We start from the raw sequence: 20,562 nt of genomic DNA, 5'->3' as shown, positions 1-20,562 counted from the left end.
GGACTAGTGGAGAGAAAATTGACCTTAAAGTAAGGCAGACTTGGGTTCAAGTTTTGCTTCTGACACTACTGTATCTCAGAGGGAAGGCATTTAATTTCTCAGTGCCCCCAAGTCAAGTTTCTAGGACAATAAAATACCTGAATTGCTGATCTGCATTGGTAGGGTGAGTTTTCACATAGGATTCTTCTTATGATAAAATCACAGATCTCAATCAAGAGAAAAAAGCTTTTAAAAATGTTTAACTCTGCATTTGCAGCAGGCAATCAAGAATTGTTTTATTCTTTGTATTTGTGTGACCAGCACTTACCACAGTGCCTAGCACATAGAAAATACTTAATAATGCTTATTGATTGATTCTATTATGATTGATTTATTTAAATGAAATTGGAATAAAGTTCATCATTATGGAGGACAATTCATTCTCCAAAAAATCAGCAACCTTTTTACCTTTAAATAAGCTAATAAAAATCTGATTGATCTAATTTACATTATTCCACCACTGATTCTTTCAAAGGGTTTTAGACATGTTAAATCTGAGATGTCTATGGAACATTCAGTGGGGAAACATCCAATAGACAGTCTGGTGATATATAATGCACTCATGAGAGAGAATAGGATGGGTATATAGATCTTGGGAATCATTTTCATAGAGATAATTGAACCCATTGAAGCTGATGAGATCACCAAAATAGACAGAGGAGGAAAAAAGAAGAGAAGGATCAAAGGCAAAGCCCTGAGGTATACCCACAGTTAGGGAGTGTGACAAGGATGATCTAGCAAAGAAGAATGACTGTAGTCAAAGAGGTAGGAGGAAAACCAAGAGAAACAGTGTCATAAAAATCCAAACAGAAGAGGGAGACCAGGAAAAGATGGTCAATAGTATCAAATGCTACAGAGTTCACAAACAATGAATAGTGCTGACAAAAGGTCATTGGATTTGACTTTTACATTCCATTCAGCAAATTGGCAAAGATAACAACTAATGGTCAGTGTTGGAGGAGGTGTGGAAAGACAGGCACACAAATTTACTGTTGGTGGAGCTGGGAAGTGGTCCAACCATTCTGCAAAGTAATATAGAATTATACTAAAGGTTTCAAAGGTCCCACTGCTATACCCCAATAAGGTTAAAAACAGAAATGCCCCCTATCCATCAAAATGTATATTATGGCATCTTTTATGAGGCTGAGACAAGTAATTTAAATCTTTGTGGATTAGATGCCCAGCAATTAGGAAATGATTAACACTGTAGTGATTTAATGTAACTGAATACAACTGTACTTTGAGAAATGATGAATGTGAAGAATTCAGAGAAAATGGAAAGATTTTATATGAAATAATCAAATAATCAGAACCAGGAATACAATAGAAATAACGACAATGGAAAGAATAAAATTTTAAAAAGAATTCTGTTAAATTATAATTATCAAACTTGACCCTGAAAAAGAGTTAAGAAAATGCACTTTCCTCCCCTATTGTGCAGAAATGAATGAATATGGATGTGGACTATTACATATGCTGTTAGAAAAGATTGATATACTGATTAGTTTCACTGAGTTACCTTTTTTCCTCTTTTTAAAAACTTTTGTTACAAGAGAGCTTATGGAGAGCAGGGGTGGGAGGGAAGATATGTTTGGAAATGAAGATGGAGTAAAAACAAAAGATCTCAATAAAAATAAGATAGTAAAAAACACTAATGTACCTATACACTGGCTCAAATGAGCTAAGATTGTGAAAGGGCTAACAATCCACACAAGATGAAAAAAAAAGTCACAAAATGAAGGACAAATACAAAGGAACAGCACAAAATTTCAGAATGGTGTCAAGAAGGCTCACAGCCTTGCCAAAAAAAAAAACAAAGGTAAAGGTAACAAAAAGGCTTTTTTAGGCTCAGAATAAGACAAGAAAAGGATAAACCTATTCTTGAAGAAGATGGTAAATGTTAGAGAGGCAGAACTATTAAATTTTTTTCTTTCTCTCAGTGCAAGTGATAAGAATAATAATACACACAAACATGAAATAGAGTGATAATGAAATAGTAAGACAGTCACATTGACCTGATTTTAAATGAGTTCAGGTCTCCAGCTTCAGGCAAATTATATTACATGCTTCTGAAAGAATTTACAAATTGTTGTCAGTTATCTTTGAGATGTAACGATTGGAATAACGCCACCTGCTGGATACTTACTGTAGAGGAGTTCTGCCCATGAAGGGAAGGTCTTTGAGGGCAAGACCAGGAGTCAGGAAGTGACGCGGGCTAGTGGGAGGAGGAAGGAAGAGACTGGCGCTCCGTCTCGCTCTCTTTTCCTCTGGACTCTGGTGGAGAAGGGAGCTAGAAATGTGCTCTCCCTTTAATAGATAGAAATCTAGGCCTTTTTCTCTCTCTTTACCAAATTCTTATTCTCCTTAATAAATGCTTAAAAGTCTAACTCTTGCTAAAGCTTATAATTTATTGGCGACCACTCATTAGATATTTTAGACAGTTTAGCTAGAATTTTAGCCCTTAACAGATGGCTGACCACGAAGAGGAAAGCTGAACCTCACTTCTGATCTTCCGGTTGGGTAAGAAATTTCCCCTACCCTTTAAACTGCTAAGTACTGGCGCACTGGCTGTGTTTTCCCTTTAAATTTTTTCGAATGGACCTTTTAAACTCCCTAATTACCCTATTTTTGATTTTAGTCTGTTTAACCAGACAAATGGGAGATAAGATCATGTTAATGCTTTGTTTTTGTGGATTTTCTATTTTTCTTTTTATTTTTGTTAAAAGAGCCAGCAACTTACTCACACAAGGAAATATCACTCCCTCTCCCAACCATGCTTTTTCAGAGAAACCTGAAGAGATTCCTGCAGCTTTTCCCAATTCTAACACTAATTGTTGCTCTAATTTTGCATGCCTGGAGGCAATGACCCACCCTCTAGAAGCTTTTAATCCCCTAGCACCTGGAGGCAAAGTGGGGGAAGAGGAATCCAGGCCTGAGTTCAAAATCAAGTCTGATTCAAATTGCTCTGGTCCCTCCCCTCCTCTCCAGACCCCACCCTCTACTCCTCCTATGGCCAAGCCCATAGCTTCCCCTGCCTGGGAAGTCCAGAGATCTGATGCGCATGCTCAACTTTTTCTACCTGCATTTGCAGCTTCAGGCTCAGCCCTTCCCTGGCCTGGCTGTGCTTTTGAGACAATCTTAGAAAACTCTTTAAATTCCAGATATGCTCGTTTTGTTCATAATTTTGCTAACCTGCTTTTGTCTTTAATTAGTAATCTTATAAAGCATTTGTATGGTGAAAAGCCCGACAGACAATATAGAGGGGTTAAAGAAGAAAAACTTAAGCTGAATAAGAATGACAATCATCACCATAGTTCAAGACTCCGCTTCTTTTGCCATGGAAGGGTACATATTTTACAGAAATGTAGAAGTAAGCAGCAAGGTATTGATATGAGTATTGGGGATTTTAGATATCGGAATCAAAAGTGTTCTGAATTCACTCAGAGTATTAGTATCAGTTCAGAGGTTACATAGGATTTCTATGCTATTATATATACATTTTGAAATTAATGGTATGGGTTTATTTTCATAGAGATTTTCATGCTTTTGAGATTGTGTCTTATACCTAGTTTCTAAAACAAGGAGAATGTTTGTAAAAGCTTTTTATAGTCATGTGATCAAGTTTATATTTTATAATACTCTTATTGATATTAAGTTCATATTCATTTAGATTTCCTTAGTTTGAATTTCACTGTCTTTTATTGTTCCATTTGTATTTTCTTCTATTCATTTGTCTATCTAATTTTGAAACATGGCAAGATGGTTTTGATTTTATTATACAATGTTAATTCTAGGAGTATTGTGCTCCCATATTCCGAGTTGTTTGTTTTTGTTATTTTTTCTCAACTGATTATTTGATCAAACTCTTTAAAGCATTTCCCTGGCAAATTGTTTGCCATGGCAAGTGTAAATTGATTCTAGAAGTATTATTTTTGATAAGCATATTCCAAAAAAAAAAAAAAAAAAAGAGGGGAACATTTGTAAAAGTTTTCTTTTTTCAAAAAAAAAGTTCTTTGAGATTCTGTTGTGCTTTAACTTGTATTTAAGTATGTTCTGATTTTTCACAAAGGTAATTGTATACTAAGTACAAAAAAGGGGTATTATTTGAAATTGTTGCATAATTATATATTGTGTTCTGAGTCAAGATGTATTCACATTTTTTGCAATCATTTATTATCCTCAATTTTTAAATCCATATGAGACTTGGATTATGGGAACTTATCATTTAAGACATTAATTGCCTTTATTCTGAGTTATCAGATGCCAGTTGGCCAAGATGCCATCCAATCACAAGAGGAATACATGCAAGAGCAGACACTGAACTGTCACATGAGGGGAGACATGCATGAAGTCAAGGTATGGCCGAGGGAACGGCTTTTGACAAATGTTGAGGTTGGATTCTCTTGGTTTAATATTTTATTCTCTTTTTCCCCACAATATTGTACAGATGGCTGGAAGTATTCATCCCACCCATCTCACTTCTACACCTGGCTTCTATGCTCCCTCCTATATGCCTGATGCCATAGACATCTCAATCCCATGCATCTGATTAAGTCTGACTCAGTTTCTTCCAATATGTTCGGTGGCATGGACATATATTCCATCCACCTATTTTAAGCCTGGCATACTGTATGGGCAGTACATATTGCTCAAGTGTGGGAATGCTCATATCCCATCATTTCTCTGTTCTTTTATGGTAACCCCCATAATTATCTCAGGTGTCATGATAAATAACAGTGTTGAATTTGGCCTTGACACCTGTTACCAATTATATTAGATTTTCTAATTTCTCATAATGGCATGAGGATAATTAGGCAGATGATGCAAAAAGTGATGAAACAAAGATAAAAATTATTTTAAAAAATTAATATCACAGCAATTGTCTTCTCAAATACCCTCCATAAGGGGGGACTATAGTAATATTATAATTTTAAAGAATGGTTCAATTTTTGTTTTATTATATGTTTCATGTGTAACAACTAAGATTCTGAATTCCCTTAGACATGTTTTTGAGAACTTTCATTGTTTGATTTGATTATTGACAAAGCTATTTTAAAGTTGTGTTAAGCTCAATTTTGTAGGAAATTTTCCTGGCTGATTACCAGCATCCACACATCAACCCCTGAAAAGACTTCCATTCCATGACTACACCTAGAGGACATCTGAGAAAAGACTTTCAGAGACTTTAAATGAACAGTTTTGATTTGTTCTTTTTGTTGGTTTTTTTCTCTTTTTGTTATAATATACACCATCTGTAACATGTATTCTCTGCAGAGGCCCTCCCTTTGCAAGACTAATGTCAAAGCGTCGGTTCATGAGGACAAAAAAAATCGCCCCTCTGGACAAAACTTTCCTCTCTTCCTTTTCTATATTGTTGTTCACATATTATTAGTTAGCAATAGTTATCATATTGTTTTTACTGTTCCGTCAAGGAAACATTTTGTTTCTTGAGGAACAACAGGGGGGACTGTAACGATTGGAATAACGCCACCTGCTGGATACTTACTGTAGAGGAGTTCTGCCCATGAAGGGAAGGTCTTTGAGGGCAAGACCAGGAGTCAGGAAGTGACGCGGGCTAGTGGGAGGAGGAAGGAAGAGACTGGCGCTCCGTCTCGCTCTCTTTTCCTCTGGACTCTGGTGGAGAAGGGAGCTAGAAATGTGCTCTCCCTTTAATAGATAGAAATCTAGGCCTTTTTCTCTCTCTTTACCAAATTCTTATTCTCCTTAATAAATGCTTAAAAGTCTAACTCTTGCTAAAGCTTATAATTTATTGGCGACCACTCATTAGATATTTTAGACAGTTTAGCTAGAATTTTAGCCCTTAACAGAGAGGAATCACAAAGAAAAGATCACAGAACACTAGACAAGGGAAAATATTAGAGTGACTTTTGAAAGAGAAAAAAAGATTCCAATAAATAAGTTTGGTATCCATCCCTGGAAAAACTCTAGAATTACCTATTAAACCACAGACTTGTGAACATTAAGGAAAAGAATACTCAGAGAACAGCACACATTCACTAATAATAAGTCACATCAAAACATCCAAACCAACTCTTTAGATAATATTATTAGATTGCTAAATCATAAAATGCCATAAAATAGTAGAGCTAGGAAAGGTCTTAGAGATTACCTAGCCCAACATCCTCATTTTACACCTAAGGAAATTGAGGCCTTCTGTAGTCAAATGACTTAACTAAGGGCACAAAGATAATATGCAACAGAGCTGGAACTAGAAATCATGTTCCTCAGCTCCCCTAGTTTTTCCTTATAGGAAAACAGTATAGATATTATTTATTAGGTTTCCAGCAAGTTATAAGAAAGGCTCTTGTGACAGCCTTTATAGGGTGAGCACGCTATAGATATGTAATGTTGCATGACCTCTGATCACTGTTATTAGTTTTATTTAACTATCTTTGCTTTGTTATAAGAGACCTGGAACAAAAGAGGAGTAATCTCTAAACATTTATAATGTAAAAACAAAACATCAATAAAACAAAGAAAAAAATACAGTGATTAATAATGTAAAACCTTTTTCAGAAGAAGCAAAACTACAAGTGACCCAAAGAGCAATGGCAAGATGTATGACAGACTCTTCATACTTGATGACTATATTCCAGTGAGGAAGCAAGCCCTTAAACATAATGGTACAGTTGTTGCTTCTGTTTCTGTTTATTTTCCTGCTTTTATTTTTAAAAAAATTTTTTAGTGAGGCAATTGGGGTTAAGTGACTTGCCCAGGGTCACACAGCTAGTAAGTGTTAAGTGTCTGAGGCTGGATTTGAACTCAGGTACTCCTGACTCCAAGGCCAGTGCTCTATCCACTGCACCACATAGCTGCCCCTATTTTCCTGCTTTTAGATGAAGGAAACTGGAAATAGCTATAACCCTGTAACCTCTGAAAGATCAGAAAAGCAAGCCACCAGAAATCTGGGAGTGAAATTCATTCTGGGATTTGCTGAAAACCAGTTTGAAAGGAGCCAAATCCCAAGTGACCTCCCCAGTCCAGTCCAGCCATAGCAGATACAAACTCATCCACCCATCAGTCACGATGCATTTATAAATCACCTTGGTGCATATTAAGCATCATGTAGAAACTGCAATCTGCCTGAGCAGTGATATAGGGGAGAAAGTGCCTCTAGGTGTTAAAACAGGAGGATTATGCTTTTACTTAATTACCTTCCTACTATATCTTGGTAGTAAATATCCCTTTGTAGGAGCTAACTGAAGTTCACTCTGTTGAGAACAAGGAAGTATACATTTCCTCATCAGGGTTCTAGCTGGAAATATCTTCTCTAATACTACCAGTTTAAGCCCCCTTTCTGCAATGGCCCTCCCCATTAGCTTCCAGTGATTAGCATCCCAATTCATTTAACTATAATCAGTTAGTTTCTCCTTCATCTAAAATCAGTATAATATAAATATATTTCTTTCAGGTCTGCAACTTATAATCCTATATTAGTTTTTGCTGTTCCTAAGTGGTTCAGCTGCTACCTCAGCAACCCTATCTCTGGGATGACACTCCCTTCCTGGCACAACTCCAACCATGGTCACACTGTCTTCTATGTCACTGCTCCTCTCCCTCACCCCAAACTCTTTAAGCCTCAGGTAAAAAAATTTCTACTAGCGGCTCTACATTTAGCTTAACATATCTAGACCTAAATTCCCTTGTCTATAAAATGGGATAACCTCTAAGGTTCTTTCCAGCTCTTATGATTCTAATTCTTGCCTGGAAAGTTTCCCTGACTTTCCACCCCATCTGTGACTAATCCCCAACAAATACAGACAACACAATCATGGCCATGATAACCCAACACACACACACACACACACACACACACACACACACACACACACACACACTCACACACACACACACAATTTTATTAAGGATCTACTATATGAAAGACTATGTTACTGGAGAGGCAACAATGGGGAAGAAAAGACAATCCCAGGCTTGTAGGTTACCATCTATATGCAACATATACACAGGTAAGCGTACTAGAGAAGCTGTGATGGAGACAAAGGAAATAGCTAGACAAAATGTCCTATAAAAAAATGAGTGAGAAAATATTTTTGGTTGGAATATACAAACAAAAACAAAACACCACCCCCCCAAAAAAATCACAAAATAGATTGCTCCAGAGCTGACCTGCAGATAGACGGGATTTTGACAGGAAGGGAGAACATTCCAATCAAGAAGGCTGGCTTTTTTACTCTGAAAGACATGGAAATCAGAGAATAGTCTAATCTGTGTGTATGTAGAGAAGTAATATGAAATAAGGCTAGAAAAATCCTTTAAATTTCTATACTATTTGTCCAAACCCTCTTTTGACACTATCTCCTCTACAAGATAAAAACTTCTTTTAGGACAAGTATCCTCTATCTTACTTATCAACTATAGCTCTTTTATGATCTACCAATCTAGTCAACAAAACAAAACAGAAAGGCAATGTGTTTAATTTGACAAGAATTGCTCTTGATTGGTTGGTCAGGATGGCAGATTAGAGGCAGCCAGCCAACTGAACTCTTCCAACATCCCCCTCCAAATAACTTTAACTCCTCAAAACAAATTTTGGAACTGCAGAACCAACAAAAGGTCAGGGGACGACATTTTTTCAGTCTAAGACAACTTAGGTCTGTAGGAAAGGTCTGGGACGCCATGTTGGGCTCAGACCCAGAGCACAAAAGGAACAACAGCAGTGGGTTTCAGAGGTGTAAAGCAGAAGAAGCTGCAGCAGCAGCAGCACTCAACCCAGGGATGGTCATGGGGTCAGGGGCACTGGTCAGAAATAGATTACAATGCTGATCCAACCACTCTGGAGAGCAATTTGGAATTATGCCCAAAGGGCTATAAAGCTGTGCATACCCTTTGACCCAGCAATACCACTATTAGGTCTTGTTTCCAAAGAGATCACAAAAAGGGGAAAAGGACCCACATGTACAAAAATATTTATAGCTGCTCTTTTTGTGGTGGCAAGGAATTGGAAATTGAGAGTATGCCCATCAATTGGGGAATGGCTGAACAAGTTGTGGTATATGAATGTAATGGAATACTACTGTGCTGCAAGAAACAATGAGCAGGCAAATTTCAGAGAAACCTGGAAGGATTTACATGAACTGATGCTGAGCAAGATGAGCAGAACCAGGAGAACATTGTACACAGTATCAAACAATGTTGTGTGTTGATCAGCTGTGATAGGCTTGACTCTTCTCAGCAATACAATGGTCCAAGATAGTTCCAAAGGTCTCATGATAGAAAATGCTCTCCAAATCCAGAAAAAAAAGAACGATGGAATCTAGATGCAGATTGAACCATACTACTTTTTTTTCTTTTTTGTGGTTTTCCCTTTTTGCTCTGATTCTTCTTTCACAGCATGACTAATGCAGAAATATGTTTAATGTGATTGTACATATATAACCGATATCAGATTGCTTGCTGTCTTGGGGAGGGGAGGGAGGGAGAAAAATTTGAAACTAGAAATCTTATAAAAACAAATGTTGATATGGGGTAGCTGGGTAGCACAGTGGATAAAGAACTGGCCCTGGATTCAGGAGGACTTGAGTTCAAATCCGGCCTCAGACACTTGATACTTACTAGCTGTGTGACCCTGGGCAAGTCACTTAACCCTCATTGCCCCACCAAAACAAAACAAAAAATGAACACTGAAATCTCTACATGTAACTGGAAAATAATAAAATGCTTTTATATAAAAAAAAAAGAAATAGATTACAATGGACCCTTTGCTGGCACTGGCACTGGGTGTGTATGCTGGGTTATCATGGCCATGATTGTGTTTGTCTTTGTTGGGGATTAGTTATGGATGCAATGGAAAGTCAGGGAAATTTTCCAGATAGTGCTATTGATCAACTCTATTGCCCATAAGCAGTTCTGGGTTGCATTTCCAGGGAAGAAAGGAGCTCTTCTGGTCAGTTCCAAGGCAGTTACCAGTTCCAAGGCAGAGAAGAGCACCAGCATTTGTGGCTGCAGTAGAGAAGGGGAACTGGTCATGGTTCCAAGGCAAAGAAGAATGTTAGTACTTGTGGTTGCAGGGGATCAGGGGCCCTTCCTAGGTAAAGACCAGAGAGTAGCCCAGGAAAGTAGTGACTACATCTCTCCCTGGATCACATCATCTTGGAAGGACAGAAAACTTGCAGACCCCCAGAAGTAGCTCTGAAAACAGTAGCATTAAAAAGCCTGAAGCTTGAAAGAGTGCCTCTCCACCCTGAGGTGAGCAAGGCCCAAATTCAACATAACATTCAAAGTCAAGAATAGGCTAGAAAAAATGAGCAAACAATGAAAAAAGAACTTGACCATAAAAAGCTATTATAGTCACAGGGAAGACCAAGTCAAACTCAAAAGAAGACAATAATGTTTTTTAAAATACCTACAAGCAAAGCCTCAAAGAAAAATGCTAACTGGACCCAAGTCCAAGAAGAATTCCTAGAAGCGTTAAAGAAAAAAATAAGAGTGGTAGAGGAAAACTTGGGAAAAGAGAAGAGCAATGCAATAAAAAAAAATAATAAAAAGAGAATTAACAGCTTGAAACTCTGAAGGGGGCAGCTAGGTGGCGCAGTGGATAGAGCACCGACCCTGGAGTCAGGAGGACCTGAGTTCAAATCCATCCTCAGAAACTTGACACTTACTGGCTGTGACCCTGTGCAAGTCACTTAACCCCAATTGCCTCACTAAAAAAAGAAGAAAAAGAAAATACCTTAAAAAAAATTGGCCTAATGGTTAAATAGGCATAAAAATTCACTGAAGAAAAAAACTCCTTAAAAATTAAAATTGGGGTCAGCTAGGTGGCACAGTGGATGGAGCACCAGCCCTGGAGTCAGGAGTACCTGAATTCAAATCCGGCCTCAGACACTTAACATTTACTAGCTGTATGACCCTGGGCAAGTCACTTAACCCCAATTGCCTCACTAAAAAAAAAAAATTTAAAATTGGGAAAGTGGAAGCTAATGAATAAATGAGGCATCAAGATACAACAAAGTATAGTTAAAAGAATGAAGAAAATGTTAAATATCTCATTGGAAAAACAACTGACCTGGAAAACAGATCAAGGAGAAAGAATTTAATAATCATTGGATTATATGAAAGCCATGACAAAAAAGAGCCTCAACATCAGTATTTTGAGAAAATATCAAGGAAAACTGCCCCAACATCTTAGATGTAGAGGATAAAAAAAACCTGAATGTATCTAACAGCCACCTCCTGAAAGAGACCCCCAATTTAAAAATCCTCAGGGAATATTATAACCAAATTCTAGAGCTCCCAGGTCAAGGACAAAATATTACAAACAGTCAGGAAGAAACAATTCCAAATTTTGTGGCACCACAGTCAGAATCACAAAAGATTTAGCAGTTTTCATGTTAAAGGAGCTTAGAATATTATATTCTCAAAGGCAAAAAATCTAGGATTACAATCAAGAATAGTGTACCCAGCAAAACCAAGTAAAATCCTTCAGAGGAGAAAATAAACATTTAATGAAATCTGACATTCAAACAGAAGACTCAAGAGAAGCATTAAAAAAGGTAAACATGAAAGGGTAACCATAATAGACTCAATAAAGTTAAACTGTTCACAATCCTATATGGGAAGATGATATTTATATGTCCTAAGAACTTTATCATTTGTAAGGAAGTTAGGAGTCTACATAGGCAGAGGGCATAGGTATGAGTTGATAATGTTGGGATGATTGCTTTAAAACAAAAATGAAGGGGCAGCTGGGGGGTGCAGTGGATAAAGCACCAGCCTTGGATTCAGGAGGACCTGAGTTCAAATCAGGTCTCAGACAATTTACATTTACTAGGTGTGACCCTGGGCAAGTCACTTAACCCTCATTGCCCTGAAAAAATAAAAAACAAAACAAAAATGAAAGAGCGATAAAGGGTTCACTGGGAAAAGGGGGAAGGGAGAGGTAAAATGGGAAAATTTTTCTCACATAAAATAGGTGTGTGAGGAAGAAGCACCTACATGTAAGGGGCTGTGCTAAGTGTTTGGGATACAAATACAAAAAAAACACCAAAACAACAAAAACCAAAAACCAAACCTAGTTCCTGTTCTCAAGGAACTTACAACTTATAGGGGAAGACAACATACAAAAGGAAACGGAAAAGGGTAGAAGAAGGAAATGTGTGGAGAAGATATGGTGGTTGGCATGATGGAGAATTCCAAAAGAGGGCAGCTGGGTAGGAATATGAAGAGACAGTTGGCCTGAGCACCCTCCTTAAATGGAAGTTTTGGGAAGAGCTTTTCATTCCACCTTGTATTCAAAGGGGTCTCAGAGGCAAAGGATACAGATGAGATAAGAGTATAAAAATTAATGCTATCTTGCAGAATAATGAGGTTCCTGGGGATATGAGAGAAAAGTACAAAGAAGTGCAGCCTGGTGGAAAATGAAGAAATGGCTGGCTTGGGGCAGGAAAACAAATCTACACAGTGGCCAAGTCCAAAAATCTATGTCTCTGTACCTCATGTCCTTTACCTCTCTGTTAGGAAGTGAATAAATGCTTCATTACAGGTCCTTTGTATACATGGTTGGCCATAGCCTTGAAAAGAGAGGTCTTAAGTCTTTCAAAGTCCTTTTTCTTTCTTTTTAAAAATTTTTTCTCAAAGTCCTTTTTCTTTATGATGTTACTATTCTTATATAAATTGTTCTCCTGGATTTACTCACTTCTCTCTGAATTAGTCCATGCTACCCAGGATTCTTTTCAATCATCTTTCATCATTTTTAAAGTGCAATAATAATTCCATTATAATCACATACCAGAATTTGTTCAGCCATTCTCTAATTATCTAAGAGGCTATTTAAAACCCTCCTTTAGATGCTAGTTATTTTCTTTTCTCCCTTCTTCTAATCCTAATGGGGGGGGGGGCAATTCTTTTTTTTGGTGGGGCAATGAGGGTTAAGTGACTTGCCCAGGGTCCCAAAGCTAGTAGGTGTCAAGTGTCTGAGGCTGGATTTGAACTCAGGTCCTCCTGAATCCAGGGCCAATGCTTTATCCACCGTGCCACCTAGCTCAGGGGAGCAATTCTTAATGAAAGGATATAGTGATCACAAGATAGTGCCCCCCTTTCATATCTCATTATATATCTATATGTATGCATATATACATACATATATATGTGTACACATATATACACACACAAAGAATAATACTTGCACAATTTTCCTCAGCAAGTTTTTCTAAATTGAAATGAGAGAGCTATAAAGCACTACATTTTTAAAAAAACCAGATTTATGACTTTATTCATATAGAAAAAAAGAGAATAAAGGGTAGAGGGAGTCCTTCTACCAATGCAGATAGGAAACTTGTCCAGTGTCACACAGCTAGGGTATGTCATGGGAAAAATCGAATCCTAGTATTCCTTTTTCTTTCTTTTTTTTTTTTTAGTGAGGCAATTGGGGTTAAGTGACTTGCCCAGGGTCACACAGCTAGTAAGTGTCAAGTGTCTGTGGCTGGATTTGAACTCAGATCCTCCTGAATCCAGGGCTGGTGCTTTAAACACTGTGCCACCTAGCTGCCCTTAACTCATCTTTTACCCAAAACTCTTCCCTCTTGCTAACTTTCCTATTACTGTCAATGGCACCAGTATCCTCTCAGTCACCTAGACTCTCAAACTAGGTGTCATCCTCAATTCCAAACTCTCTCACCCCCCACATCCAATCTGTTGCTAAGTCGAATTGATTCTACCTTTGCAACATCTCATTTGTTCCCCATTTTCCCTTCACCATACTGGTGGCAAACCTTTACTATCTCATTCCTGGTCTACTGCAATAGACTGCAGGTTGGTCTCCCTTCCTCAAGTCTCTATGACATTCAACAAGGCCCTTTATAACCTGGCCTCTTCCTACCTTTCCAGTTTTCTTACACTTTACTCCCAGTGATAATTGCCTCCTTGATGTTTTCCCACACAACACTCCAACTCCCAACTCAGTGCACTTTTAACTTTTCTACACCTACAATTCTCTCCCTTCCTCATATCCAGTTATTTCTTGGCTTTCTTTCAGGTCCCTGATAAAAATCGCACCTTCTACAAATGGCTATCCCAATATCCCCCTTAATGCTAGTGCCTTCCCTTTGTTTTTCTCTAGGTTATACTTTATAAAGTTTATTTGTACATAGTTGTTTGCATATTGTCTCTTCCATTAAACTGCGAGCTCCTGGAGAATAGGTACTATTTTGGGGGGCGGGGGAGGAGGAGGTTTGTAGTGCCAAAACTTAGCACAGTGCTTGGCACTTAATAAATGCTTGTTGACCTAACTTTTCTTTCCTCAGACTACATTATATAGTTTGAGAGTGGACTGGGTGTTGTAGATGCTATTGTTATTCCTGTTAACTATAAAGTGTGTGGCCTCAGACACTTGACATTTACTAGCTGTGTGACCCTGGGCAAGTCACTTAACCCCAATTGCCTCACCAAAAACCAAACCAAAACAAAACAAACAAAAAACTATTATAAAGTGTGACTTCCTGTTGTTTAAAATAGCAAAATGATTTAAAGTTGTGGTTTTGGGGGCAGCTAGGTGGCGCAGTGGATAGAGCACCGGCCCTGGAGTCAGAAGTACCTGAGTTCAAATCCGGCCTCAGACACTTAACACTTACTAGCTGTGTGACCCTGGGCAAGTCACTTAACCCCAATTGCCTCACTAAAAAAAAAAAAAAGAAAGAAAATTAAAGTTGTGGTTTTTAAAAAAATCTATTACAATGATGTGTGGTAAGTGAACAGAGAAAAACTGATAAGGTTTCTCTAAACAGCTACACACAAAACCAAACAAAACCAAACCAGAACAAAATAAAACAGACTGATAAAAGCTAATATGTGGCTTTAGCCTATCATCTAGCTTTTACAAGAGCTTCCAAAAGGTACTAAAACTGGCAAAGGTGGCTAACCTTTGCATTCTTTTCCATGATCAAATACAGATATTGGTCCCCAGCAAGGCATTTCTAAATTCTATCCTATAAGGTTTAAAACTTATTTCATGTAATTAGGAGTTTCATGAAAAAAAAAATAGTAATATTTAACATTTAAAATACTAGACATCTAATCTTAATCTCAACAAGAGGTTGTTTTACACACACACACACAAATAAATATTCAAATATTATGTACAGTAATTTGAAGAGATGTGAGAAAGGGTTTATTTTTTTCTGTACTGTCCCCAAATGTGCCTGATTTTCCTCCCTTTTCATAGAAGTTTCTCAACTCCAAGACCACTGTATTTTAAGTTTAAAAAAAAAAAAAGGTTCCATGACCAAATTAGTTTGGCCAACACTGCTATAAAGGTTTTATAATTAAATCAAAGGAAATAATATTTGTAAAAGTGCTTAGCACAGTGTCTCCAATGTAGTAAGCTCTATATAAATGCTTATTCTTTTTCTTTCCCTCTCTTTTAATTTATTCTCTATCTTCTAATAACCTCTTTAACAAAGCACTAACCTTTATGAAATGTAACCACAGAAAGCAAAAAATCACAATCCTTTTTTTTCTTTCTTTTGACAGAGCATTCCTCATTTTATTAAAACAATCTTCAGAGGCAACTAGGTGGTGCAGTGGAAAGAGCACCAGCCCTGGATTCAGGAGGACCTGAGTTCAAATCCGGCCTCAGACACTTGGCACTTACTAGCTATGTGACCCTAGGCAAGTCACTTAACCTTCATTGCCCCTCCCCCCCAACCAGAATCTTTAGACACATTAGTAAATTTGGGAATATTTCCCTATAACTTATACCTATAAGGGGCACCTAGGTGGCGCAGTGGATAGAGAACCGGCCCTGGATTCAGGAGTTCCTGAGTTCAAATCCGGCCTCAGACACTTGACACTTACTAGCTGTGTGACCTTGGGCAAGTCACTTAACCCCCACTGCCCCGCAAAAAAAAAAACAACTTATACCTATAAATTTAAAAGCTGTAAATCTAAAATTTGGGGATATTTCCATTATGATAACATCTAGGGAATGTATGACTTACACTTAGGGTAAAGGAGAGAGGGGGAGAGCTAAAAGAGAGGAGAGAAGGGAGATTGACACAAAGATGATCAATCCTATCCCCTCCAAATCTAACTTTCCAGATTCATCACCAGAACCAATAATGACTATCATTACCTGTAGTCCTAATATGTCTGCCACAAGATAAGTCAAAGGATCAGCCCTAGACAAAGGTGTAAACATACCCTTTTCGAATCCCTTTCATTATCTCCTTCACGGCACCAAGTATTTTAAAGCCACATGCTGCCCCAAGCCCTCTCTCCTTAGTGCCACAATCTCTCCAAATTATTCCCCTGCCCCATAAAAACTCTTGTCGTTCAGAAGAAGTTAAGCTAAACCAATTCACATTGAGGTAGGAAAGAATGAGAGCCCTTAAAAGAGCATTTACAAAATGGATTTTATTATTTTATTCAACCCAAATGAATCTCTGATTGGAAGAAATGCCAAAATTCTATCAAAGTAAGTTTACAATTTCTAATTGAGGGGTAGATTTTGAGGCGGAGGGAGACCTGTTACCGGTTCCCCTCTCCCACCAGTAACTTGTCTACAACTTTTTGAATAGTGGCCTAGCCCAGAGGTAGACTTATTTTGCCCTACTCAGTATATAAATTAAATGGAACAATGACAAGACAGTGAAAGTAACGGTAGAGGAAAAAATAGACTGTATAAACAGTCTTTCAGGAAATTAACTCCCATATCAATTTTAAACACATTTTGAAGACCTCATAAGAGTACAGAATATAAATCTGACTTATAGAAAATATAAATCTAGCTCAAATTTATGATTTGCTGTTCCTTTTTTTAAAGAAAAACAAAATCACTTCCCCAAACCTCAATGAGACTTTTCCAGTAAGAATCTACATTCCAGTAAGTGCAAAGGATATATACTTCTGGATCACTCCCTTCTCACATTATCAAATTAAGGTATTCAAAATATTTTATGCCAGAACTTTTTTTCTTTAATCAGAGTAAAGAAACTAGAATCTAATATATGCAGAAATATTTGCACTAAACAATAAAGCTCCTTAAATAAAAATGAATGAAGAATGAACTAAATAAAAATTTTCAAAAAGCGAAACACTCACCTACTTTATGTGGGAACAAAAGAAATACAAATTTACAAAATATAATTTTCAGGGGGAAAAATCTAATCTAAATAATTATTTATTCTTTTAATAGACTACAATGTTATCTAGGGGCAACTGGTGGCCCAGTGAATAGAAAACAGGGCCAGGTATCTGGAAGACCTGAGTTCAAATTTGATCTTGGCCCCTTATTAGCTGTGTGATCCTGGGCAAGTCACCTAATCAATCTCTCTCTACTTCAGTTTTCTCAACTGTAAAATGAGGATAATGATATAGCACCTATCTTCCAGGGTTATATGGATCAAATGAATTACTACTACTTATAAAGCACTTAGCACAGTGTCAGGAACATAGTAGGCACTTAATAAATGCTTGTTTCCTTAATGTCTTGAATAATTCACATAGTTCCAACCATTTGAGGTTTACCCAGAAAACTTAAAAGCATCATGATAAATCTTTCTATTAGTGGCTGTATAATTCTTTAACTTTATCAGGAAGGTGGCAACTAGGTGGTGTAGTGGATAAAGCACCAGCCTTGGATTCAGGAGGACCTGAGTTCAAATCTGCCCTCAAACACTTGACACTTAGTAGCTGCGTTACCCTGGGCAAGCCACTTAATCCTCATTGCCTCACCAAAAAACACACACAAAAAACAATTTTCTCAGGAAAAAAAAAAAGCTTTAAAGTCATTCAATTCTACTTTATCCTCTATGAGCATTCTGTCACTTCTTCCTTTAAAATGTCTGATTATTCTTTTTTTGTTGTTTTTTTCCCCGGGGAATGGGGGTTAAGTGATTTGCCCAGGGTCACACAGCTAGTAAGTATCAAGTGTCTGAGGCTGGATTTGAACGCAGGTACTCCTGACTCCAGGGCCAGTGCTCTATCCACTGTGCCACCTATCCCCTAGGAAACAAATTAAAGTCCTAACACTGCAAAACTTCACTACTTTTTCCATTTCACCAGCTGTTTCTAAGATTAGCACTTGTTGCCTAATTATTTCATGTCTGATAGTCTTATTTCCATAATTAGACTATAAGCTCCTTGTAGGGAGGTCTTATGCTTTAAGTTTCTTTAGGGTGCCAAAAACTATTTGGCAAACAGCAGGCATGCAAATCGTCATGCAGTGTGTAACCATATATAAACATTTAGTTTAAAATTAGGTGTTAAGTTTTTATTCCTTTCTTAACCTGGCACCCATATACATTATTTTAAAATCTGGTAGCTGTATTTCAATATATTGGTTTTCCTTTGTAATCCTACCTACTTTATGCATTTAAAAACATTACTCTAGGTGCAGTGGATAGAGCACCAGCCCTGGAGTAAGAAGGACCTGAGTTCAAATTCAACCTCAGACACTTGACACTTACTAACTGTGTGACCCTAGGCAAGTCACTTAACCCCAATTGCCTCCCAAAACAGAACAAAACATTACTCTGCAAATGGGGCCACAGGTGTCACCAGACAGCCAAAGAACTGAATGACAAAAAAGGAATAAGCATTTCTGTGCTAGAGGGCTTTTCATTATCTAGAAACCACAATGCTAATTGCATGCATACACAAACTATACAGTAAAAAATACAGTAATATTTCATAATGGCAGAAAGCCATAAACTACACACACACACACACACACACACACAGCATTTCTTAACCTATTTCAACCCTATCAACTACATTCACCTTGCAAAATACAATGATATTCTTAATCAGTGTTCTAAAGTCAGAAATTGTCAATAACAGAGGCACCTGACTTCAAAGAACCAAAATTCACATGAATGTTCTTCCTGTGAACTCCTTCACATCAAATCACCAATTAGAGATCAGAGTTCTGATTAGAGTTGTTTGACACTGCCACTTCTCTAATATTTTAATTGAAATAATGGTAATTTTTTTAAAATCCTAAACTGTGTTAAATATTTTTTTAAACTAAACTATATTTAGTCAAAGATTCCACGGCATTGTATTTTAAGCTGTTGAAATATAGACTAAGATTCCAGAGCGTTTTTAATACTTAAAATCGAGATTACTTAAAAATATTTCTCTCTTCCAGCTGTCCGTGTATGTTTTAAATCACAGAGCAAACAGCTTGGACTTGTTTTCAAGGAACTTCAAAAGGCAACAAGAAAAGAAAAACAAAACAACTCTTTGTTATCTCTATATTTGTCACCTAAGAAGGTACCATGCCCGAGTACTGTAACAGAAGAACAACTTTTCAGAAAATACACAATGAGGGTTTTCAAAGGCGCAGTCAGCAAATTTTATGCAACTATTCCAAGTTTCTCTCTTGCAAAACAAAAGCTTAACTTTAAAAAAAGAAAAGAAAAAGAAAGATAAATGCCAAAGTTCCATGAGAAAAATCCAGTGTGTGGGCCAGAGGGCACTTTCTGCAAAAGCAACTTCCCTGATCTTTAAATAGCCAATCTGAAGCACCTTTAGTCTTTTCCCTCTGGATGCACAAATGTTTTTGGGTTTGGGCTTAGTTGGGTTTTTTCCTAAGCACTCAGCAGATGTCAGCTCCACCCAAAGGATCAATTAATACGTGACAGCGGGTCTCGCTTTCTCCTCGGCTCGCCAGCCAGGATGCGGCTAAAGGGGCAGCCCAGGCGCCTCTTCCCGGCCGCCCCAGGTCCCAGCCCCAGTAGGAGCAGCTCCTCGCCCTGGGACAGCAGAGGCAGGTTCCTCGGTGGCACTGACTCCCCACGTCCCCTCCCCCACTATCCCGCAGCCAGGAGGCCTGGGAAGCGCGCGGCCCGGCGCTGGCGCTGGCGCTCGCGAGACGGAAGGGAACCAGGAGCAGCGAGGGGGCGGCGGCCTCTTTCCCGGCGGCGCCGCGGAAGGTGGAATTAGGCCCAGGAGGAGCAGAGATAGAGCGGCCCCAGGGCTGGGCAGCAGAGGGTTCAGGAAGCCTCCCACCCTAGCTGCGCGGAGCGGGCAGCTGGGGCGGGGTGGGGGTGGGAGGTCACTCACCTGCGGCTCATGGTACGGCAGCGCCTTTTCAGCTGCAGCCCCAACAGCCTAGAGCGTCTCCGCGAACCCCAGACTGTGGCCCCCAGGCAGCGCCATTCAAAAGCGGCCGCGCGGCCAGCTGGGATTGCAACTCGCCCCGCTCCGACCCCGCCCCTCGGACAAAGGGGAAGGGAGGAGGAGCCCACATTTCTAAGGGCTCCCCGCCCCACTTACCACTACAGTGCCCCCTGACGGCAACCTGTGCGCACTGCAGGCGCTTTGGCCCATCTGATCCTTTCCTAAAGCTGAAGCCCTGGACCAATTAATTGTATTTGCTCCAATAAACATTTATTAAGCTCCTACTTTGTACCAGACAATGTACTAAGCGCTGGCATAGAAATAGGCAAAAGACAGACCCTGCGCTCAGGAGCTTGTTGTTTGTCCTTTGTTCTTGAAGAAGACCATGACATTGGTGTGATGCCATGACTTGCACTGAATTGG

General features: G+C 38.5%; 1 protein-coding gene across 2 annotated transcripts in view; it reads right to left on the bottom strand.

Moving 5' to 3' along the window:
* KATNBL1 (katanin regulatory subunit B1 like 1) overlaps positions 1-20,207 on the bottom strand; it is a 55,986-nt gene extending 35,779 nt beyond the window's left edge. The window contains exons 1-2 of one of the 2 annotated variants that reach the window (XM_043981044.1): positions 20,083-20,199; positions 8,188-8,253 (exon numbers count right to left, since the gene is read on the bottom strand). The gene's annotated coding sequence lies outside the window, so the exon portion shown is untranslated. Of the gene's footprint in view, positions 1-8,187; positions 8,254-20,082 lie in introns of both variants that reach the window. The other variant, XM_043981045.1, reaches the window with a different exon arrangement.
* Positions 20,208-20,562: the final 355 nt, after the last annotated feature.

Source organism: Dromiciops gliroides, chromosome 2 (genome assembly GCF_019393635.1).
Source record: "Dromiciops gliroides isolate mDroGli1 chromosome 2, mDroGli1.pri, whole genome shotgun sequence".
NCBI lineage: Eukaryota > Metazoa > Chordata > Mammalia > Microbiotheria > Microbiotheriidae > Dromiciops > Dromiciops gliroides.
The sequence above is the reverse complement of the archived record's forward strand: the minus strand, read 5'-3'. Positions and strand labels throughout refer to the sequence as shown.